Below are 9,368 nucleotides of genomic sequence, written 5' to 3'. Positions count from 1 at the left end.
ATATATCATATATTATTAATATATAATTATACTATATATATATTACATATGTATACATTATTATAATATATATGTATAAATTATACTAATTACTGTTATGTATATAAACTATTATCCCTTTTATGGTCATGATTTGCAGTGACAAAGAGAAACAAAATTGTTACCAAAGCATTAGATGCTTAGACTAAAGTTTACTATTTAGCACTATATATCACGTTAAAACCCTTAGATGTACTAAAATTGGCGTCATTCTAAAATATAAAAAAACTTAAACCAAAAATAATTATCAGGCACATTTCGTATTGATATTTTTTCAATGATAAGCACCACTTTTCACTGAAAAAAAAATTTTTTTATGTAAAGATGGAAAATTCCACACCCCGCAAAGCAATTCGAAGCATTCAGTTAAGATAAATCATAAATAACTCATAAAAATTTTCATATACAGGCACAATAAAGACACTAAAATAATATTGCTAAAATATCTGTCGATACTTAACTCATTTTCCGAACTACACAGAAAAGAAGAGTGAATATATCCTAAGTCTGAACAGATCAGACTTATAAACAATGATTAGACTAACATATAGGCAACTTTTCTTAGTAAGCAGAAAGTCAGCACTTTCAACAACCAACGAATGCAGACAGGATAAACAATACTACCAAGCTCAAAAAAAAATAGTTAACAGGACCTAAAAGCCCGAATAATAGAAATTAAAAACTTTGTCTCATTTTATAATTATAGTGGTATACACTCTTTCTATATTTACTATGAAGAATAATATTCATCATTATGTACCTTCTCATAAATCAGATTTAAGGTTCATCTACTCACTGCTCACTATAGTGTATTGTATATATTATGAGTATGTAAAATAAAGCCAGTCAAACTTCCATAACTCGAAGTCCAATTTTACAAAGAAAAGGTTCAACTTATGGAGACTTCGAGTTAGAAAATTTTTTTATTTTTTTTTTATTTTTGAAAGAAACTAGAATTACATTTTAAGGTATTCATTTATTTGCAATCAAATAAAAGAGAGAAGTTATAGTATAGTATATTATTGAAAAATTAGGATATGGGATTTTAATTTTTTTTTCATTTTCAGTAAAAAGAGATTCCACTTTATTCGTACTCTTATCACTATCAGTTGTAGTATCATTCGTTTGCAAATATAAATTCAGAATTTTGAATGAGTCTTCTACTTCATTCTTGTAAGGCTGATAAACAATCATATCCACCGCACCCTCATCATCACTTTCCGTTGAATTGGATTTAGTAATTTAGAGCTATAGTGCTCAACAATATCGTTATCTGTAGGAAAGCTTGATGTAGGAATTTCTTTGTCAAACTTAATAAATTCGTTAAGAGAAGGATTGGAAGTAATTTTAATTACTTTAAACCACTCTGACAGCGACTGGCATTTGCACAACGAAGTAACATAAGAAAGAAAAAAATTAAACATTTGATTTGGAAAAAGGGACTTCCCCTAACAGCAAAATGCATTTATACTTAAAACAAAAATTTGACTTATAGAATGCACTTTCCCATATTCCTGTCGGCACGGAACAAAATTCTTGTTCGAGTTATAGAAAAAATCGAGTTACAGAAGTCGAGTTATGGAAGTTTGACTGTATATACATATACATATCAATAAATAAAGGCTAACTTTGAACTCATAAAACTATCAAAAATTTAATAAAAAAACTTGATTAAGAATTTAATAATAAAAACTGATCAAAAATTTAATAATAAAAATTGACCTCAGAATAGTGAAACAGAGTGTCGTAATCATAAAAATTTCGAGAATGTTATTGCTACTGTGTTCTTAACCTAATTCTTTGGTTATTAATAATGTTTTTATTATGTAAATAACTGGCGTCATTCTAAATTATAAAGCGGGTTTTCACTGCTCAAATTTTTAGATTTAGTAGTTGCAATTATCGACAAAACTAAATTATTATTTGCCGTTTATGCCACATACGTATGATTCATAAGTACAACTAAATCTTATTTAAATTTTAATTACAAAATATTTCACATGTAAATTAAGACAAAAATGTAAATCAAACAATTATTTATAGCATTAAAATGGTTTGTCGAGCAAAGATATGACTCCAGTAGATCGCTCTAAGCGGCTGTCGTCATGTCAATTAACAGAAAAATCGCATTCGCAGTGACTTTAATAAAAGATAGAATAACTGAGTGGCAACTATGCGCACACAAGTCTACAACTAAATTGTATTTTGTGTTAATCACTGCGAGACTTAATCATTTGCATGTGCATTGCGTGTTTGTTAAAAGTTGCACACATAATCATGTTGCATTTAAATGAGAACAAGATAAAATCTTTGATATGTGAATTGGAATTCATTTAAGCTGCAGCAGCCAGAGTCAGTAGTAAGTAGTAGTGAGTAAGCGCTTGTGCATCTGTAGTCAAGCTGCAATAAGTAAAAAGATATTTCAGCTGCAGCACTGATGGCTCAACTGATTACTGCAGCATCATGCACCAGTGCAAGCTGAAAGCAAGCGGTCTTTTCGTTGTACGCCGGCAAAACGCATGCGTGCATTCTTGTTAATTTACGTCAAGAATTGCCCTTGAATCCGCTTAAGTTGTCAAATGAAATGAAAAGTGATAACTTCAATGCCTTAATGTCTTTAATTATTATTTACTTCGTTATAAAAAATTTAACAACAAAGTCAAGCGCTTAAATTGTGTTAAAATACATGAGTATCTTTAGCAGCCTTTAAGCTACTTTATTACTGCTTAAGTACACTGTGAAAAGTGAAGATACAAATACAAAACTGTAGAAAAGCTTTACATTTTAATCTCGCTGAAATGCCCAAAAAAGGGAATAAGACAGGATAAGCAAAATTATTTGCATTTTCAACGGATTTGTAGCAATAAAATCGAAAACACAAACACGAAAGTGGGTTTATATGCTAACAAATCACTACACCAAATTTAAAATTATTTTAGCGCTTTATGAAAACGTAAGCAGATGCAAAACTTTTATGTCCGCCATGTGGACCACTGAATGTACACTACATTTAGCATAAATAATAAAAAATGCAAAAAATAAAATATATTTTATTTAAAATATTTTTTTTATCAAAATAAAAATAAATATAAAACAAATGAAAATAAAAATATTTTTCATTTTGTTTTGAATTAAAAATAAGTTCACTTTAAAATGTTTGGAATATGAAAATTAAAAAATTATATAAATACATCGAATAATGTGCATGTACACATTTTATATACACAATGTTTCTTTTTTTTCAATCTCTTAGATTATGAGACATTTCATACTTAATCTGTTAGAGCAAGAGAGTAGAGTTATTGTTTTGTGTACAATTTAGAGAGTTTAGCAAGAAACTTGCTTATTTTTGTCGCACCTCGTAGCGTAGAAATACACCTAATGATTCAAAACTATTTTATTATAGTACTTATATTTAATTTACTTCTACCGAGCTTTAATGTATTTATTAAAAAAATTAAAAATTAAATTAAATTATACTTACGAAATATATTGATTAATTTCATTTCATTTTAATGTTTAGATTTTTAAATGTTTTTCAAGTATTTCGATCTACCTCGTAGATCAATCAGAGAAAATATGTTATAGATTTTTTTCTGTAAAGTGATTTGACTTCGGAAAGAGATTCCTTAGTTAAGAAGCAAAAAGAATTGTATTTGATAAGAGATCTATTTTCAATTTTTACAGAAACATGGACAGTAAAAGAGTGGTCGAAACAACAACAAATTTGCAACAACAAATATATACTGTCTTGTATGCTGTACTATATACTATATACATATACTATATTACACTTTTATACTACATATATATATACGTACTATAAAAGTTTAAGAAAAAAGTTTGTTTAGTGCATAGTACAAAACAGTAAACCAAAAAACGATTTTTTTTCAACAACCTATTAAAAAAAATTGATACTACCATCAAATACATTCACTGGCATTACTTTTCTATTTAATCATCCAATTAATTACTAAAAAAGTTTCATAACCAAAAAAAAACTAATAGTATATAAAAACATAAAATTTGGGTCTTAACTACAAAACATCAGTTTATTCAGTTAAAAAAAATTATTGTTAAAGAATTTAAATTCTTTAATTTATTTATTATTTTAATAACCAAATTCAATTTATATATTTCTATGCGGGATAACTGGTAAATATTAATTAATATACAACTTTTTTAAAAAGTTTTTAAAATACTGATTATATTATATTTATATTTTAAAATTTATTTTTTTTAAATAAAAAATAAATAGTGAAAATTGATTAAAAAAGGAGTTAATCACTGTAGTTTAAACTAATTTGTTGTAAATTTGAATAAGCTACTTATAAATTTGTAATAAAACTCTTTGATAAGAGATAATTTTTCTAATTTGTAATAAAAATATATACAATATCTGATTAATTTTCTTAAGTAAGTGATCTTGAAGATTTTGTCCTTTAGCAAAAATTGCCTTGTAACTGATATTTTACTACACAATATTGTACTATTTCATTACTACTGCATCAAAAGAGTCGTTATATGTAACAGAATTGTACCTATTCTATTTTTTAATTTTCCTCCTAGTCTTATCTCCAAAACACATAGGAACCTCCATGTCATATATCCTTGGATTGTCTCAACCTTAACTTATCTGCATGGCATGCTACTTCTAATATGGTACGATACATCTATAAAAAAACGTTTAAATACATATAATATAATATCCTCTTAGGCGTATGTAATACGTAATCATCTACTGTTATAACGTTTGGTCACGTCAAATGTAAGCTCTTTTTGGTGACGATCGAAAGGCATGTTTTGCAGAGAACTGTTGACAATTTCCTACTTTCATTACCATTTTTGTTTTAAAATGTACTAAGAACTCTATACAAAGTTTAAAACTATATATTAACATGCTTAAGTTTAAATAATTTCAAAAGCTTCTATGTTAAGAAATAATTAGCTATAAGTAGACAACTTCACGAATAAAACTTAACTTTACTAATAAATAACTCTTAGTGTAAGTAACTGAACAACCCACCTTTGTTTGTAGCGAATTGTAAACGACAAAGTTGTGAAAGAAATAAAAAAAGATTGGAAAAATTTAAATGTTTGCAGAATCAAATTTACTTGGCAAAATAAAATTTTATAGCAAATTGGCTCAAAATGGCTTAAAGCGCAAACAGGGCGTTGCTCCCAATTGTTAATGTATGTGTGTACTTGTGAGCATGTGACGGAACTAAGACTATTCATATGTGAATACATGCTGTTCGTGACATATGCCTTTGCCTTGTACTGCACGTGAATGTATGCCAGTGTGTCGTCGTCGCCTTCTACATGCAAAATACGTAATCTTCTGCACACACACACACACACACACACACACACACACACACACACATAATTTCAAGTATCCGTTTTTTTTTTTGGGAATTTTCACTTTATAAAGCGGCGCGAATTTCAAATTGAGTTCTGCGTTCAAACACAAAAGCGGAACTTTTTTTCATTTCCCAATGAATTCAATGTCAAAAGTGTTTTGTTTTTGCTTTCGTTTTTGTTTTTGCTTTTGCTTTTTGGGATGTACTTGATTTGCATGCTTATGTGTTTGTCTGTTTGTATTTTTGTGCTTGTATGATGACTTTTTATTTATTGTTGTTATTGTAATTTTAAGTATTAAGCGATTTACATGATGAACTTATTTTCAGAGTTATTTGTCTGAACTGCCTCGTTTTAAGCCACTCTGATTGAAGGGGTTTAACTTCCAAAGTCAACAGGTCTTAGCAAAATGTTTTTATTTATATTCTTAAATACTATGTGTCGATATCGTAGGAAAATATTTTGTTTTAAAGAAATTTTAAAAAATAATTTGTTTTTTTTATTTGGGAAACAAAGGAGATTTTTTGAAATTATTTTTAAATCAAAATAATTTAAATTTTAAATTTAAATAAAATGGTTTAAAATATTTTATGAAAATGTATAATTATTTTTAGTAAATATTTGTTGGTATTGCAATGAGAAGAAATAATTTTTTATATATAAATATATATATTTTGACACTAGAAATTTATTTATTTAATTATATATTATTGTAGCTTATATATATAATAAAATTTATTGTGTTTAGTTTAATTAATTAGAAAAAAATTAAAAATTACCAAAACTTACAAATGTGAGATTGTTTAATTGTAGAAAAGTAATTAAAGAATATTATATTAAATATTTTTGTGTTCATTAAAATGCATAAATACATAATAATAATAATAAATTTAAAAAAATAAATAAAAATCAGTTTTGTTATAATTCATTAAAGGGTCAATATTCTGCACATAGTTAGTTACCATATAATTTTTAATTAATGATTTATTGTTAATAAAAATTTATTATAAAAGATCAAAAAAATAAATTTGGCACTTTTCATTGAAATTTTATACTCTTCAGATACATTATGTTGTTGCTATATAATATTTCATTATTCAGTCTCTCTGAAGATGATTAACGAAAATAGTCGAAATATAGGAAAAATATTTTAATAAAATATAATTTGTTTTTAAATATAAATAATAAATTATAGTTTTTATTTCTATTTAAATGACCAATTAGCGTGCTAACAAATTATTATATTATTCATTTTGGTTAAATCCGGTTAGACTGATGGTCCTTAAGCTCTAGTTAGGACTATGGGCCCATTCTGCAACCTAACCCTACCTACATACAAACAGAGATCACTAAGTCGTCATACTTTTTATGTTGTCCGACGTCGTCTTTACTTCATTCTACATAGTGAATGAATACCATAAACCTATTATAGGCCTTATGCTTCACTAGGAGAGAAGGACAGCAGTAAATCAGTAAGTAATTATATGACATAGTATGTAAATAAATTAGTCTACTTTATTGAGACTTTAATACCCAGGTTACGAGAATTTGATAATATAATATTAATTTTAAAATAAAAATAAAATACCGTAGACCGTTGGACTATATAATGAAATAAAAAGTATCGGAACTTATCACTAATTATTTCAATTATAAACTATAGTTCAAACAGTACCATAAGCGAGGAAGATGAATAGTATATGAATTGATCATTAATCATGTATAGTTTTAGAATATTATTACACTATATACAGAAAGGGTATAACATACATGAACTATGAATACGCTCTCGAATGCTTACTCCTGAAAAGATTCTCCGCAAATGTTTCTGATCTTAGTCTTATTATTAGATCTTAGTTTATTAGTACATAGGTATATACATATTTTTAGCTTTTTTATTTATTTTAACACTGTGCACTTGATAGGTTTGTCAAATTCTTTAATAATATTTTTGATTTTTATAAAGCAGTAAGCTTTTTGGTATTCTGAACACATCTTGACAAATTTCAAAGCTCAAGTACTTAGTGCTACTCACCACACTATGGTGCAAAGTGTTTTGTATAGAAAACTGTTCGTAATTGTTCGTAACTGTTCGTAAAAAATGCTTGTAAAGAGCACATATTTTAAGTTGCCAAAAGCATTTTTCATGCATTCAAATAACAATAAACAATATGCTTGTAAAGAGCGTATATTTTAGGTAAGAATATTTGTCATGCATGCAAAAAATAAAAAATGCTTAAAAAGAGCATATTTTTATAGTTGTCAACAGCATTTGTAGTACTGACAATTAGCAAGGAATAGAGCTTTTTATTTATGTCACAGAATACCAAAACCTTTACAGCAGTCAATTTTGACAAGTGTCAATGTTTGACAAGTTTATAAAGTGCACAGAATAGGTCCTTAAATATAATATGTATTCTGTCAAATAATGTTTTGACATTTGATAAATAGAAGATTTTAGACACGATAATTATCAATTTAGGTAGTTATCCCTCTGGAGAGCTACTGTTATTTTTAAATCAAGATTTTACTATAATTCTCAAGCCATGTTTCTCATTTCAGCCTTGTAAAAATTTTCAAGTCGACATCAAATTCGACACTATGCATACCTATAAACTATTAATAAATTCTGGAAAGCTCTCCTTTAAACGATCTTTTGTTTATGATTCTGATCTTACGTTATAATTGATACTATAAACGGATATTAACTGTGAATAAATCTTTATAAGTTTTCTCTTCATGTTTAATAATATATGCATGTATAAACTATGAATTAGTCCTCAAAAGCCCTTCCTTTTACTACTTTCTGTATACGCTACTGATCTTATATCATTTTCAATTTTATATACACATACGAAATAAGAATAAGTCCACTTCAGTCCCTCTTAAACGATTCACCACACACGCTCCTGATCTTATGCGGTGTTTAATACTACAAATATAAAACAGAACTTATTTCCCATGATCAGGACAAAAGAATATTGCATTTATACAATCTATAAGTGTATAAATCTTTCCCACTCCAATGAATGTCTTATTCACCAGTTCTAAGTATCAAGTTATAGCAAAGTATCATCAATGAAATAGCATAAGAATAATAATCCATAATAGAAGTCAATCAGTCAATCACATCATGTCGATGCACATTACTAGCCCAGATTGAGTGCATCAAAATGGAATTGGCAAGCAAAGCCAGGAAAAGCTTTAAATGGAAAACACAAGCAACAAAAATGGTAAAGTAAAGCAAAAAATATTTCCACACAATAGGATGATAATAATGTTGACGGCAGCACTGCAATCCAAGCGACAACAGCAAATCGCCTGCGATGTGATATTTTGCTCTGCTAAACCTGCTTTATTAACATGACTAAATGCATAAAATAAAACGAAGTCAAATAATATTATTAAAAACAAAAAAAAAAGAAGAAAAATAAGAGTTTGAAGAATTGCAGACGTAGGACAGATTTTCTGCACCAGTCGACCATATCATTGGCTTCCATACACTGTGAACGCTTTCACAACAAAAAGGCGCCAATAACAAAAAATGACACAATTTTGAAAAGTCTTAGTGTAAATAAGAGGAAAGTAAGTAGCTAATTTATTTCAGCCAAAAATAAATATCGAAAAATCAAAAAAATTATGAATATAAAAAGTATCTCAAAATTCACAATTATATTTTCGTTATGCAGCGACTCGAAAATCTTGCAAAATGTGGCACATGTGGTAGACACAAATTAAGTTGTTGCATGTTTTCTTATTATTGCTTTATCACAAGCATTAATCGTTGATGTTGCTGAGTCAAAACTGAAAAGCAACAGCTGATACCAAAAATATTTGCGCCTACAGTAGCAACAACAGCTCGGCAAAGCGGCAATGCGGCAATGCGGCGACGACAGGCAAACTGCAACACTTCAGTTTACTAAAATATTTCACCCAATTACTCTGACTTTCCTTCCAACAAGCACATA

This window comes from Teleopsis dalmanni, chromosome 1 (assembly GCF_002237135.1).
Source record: "Teleopsis dalmanni isolate 2A chromosome 1, ASM223713v2, whole genome shotgun sequence".
Taxonomy (NCBI): domain Eukaryota; kingdom Metazoa; phylum Arthropoda; class Insecta; order Diptera; family Diopsidae; genus Teleopsis; species Teleopsis dalmanni.
Note: the sequence above shows the minus strand (reverse complement) of the source record.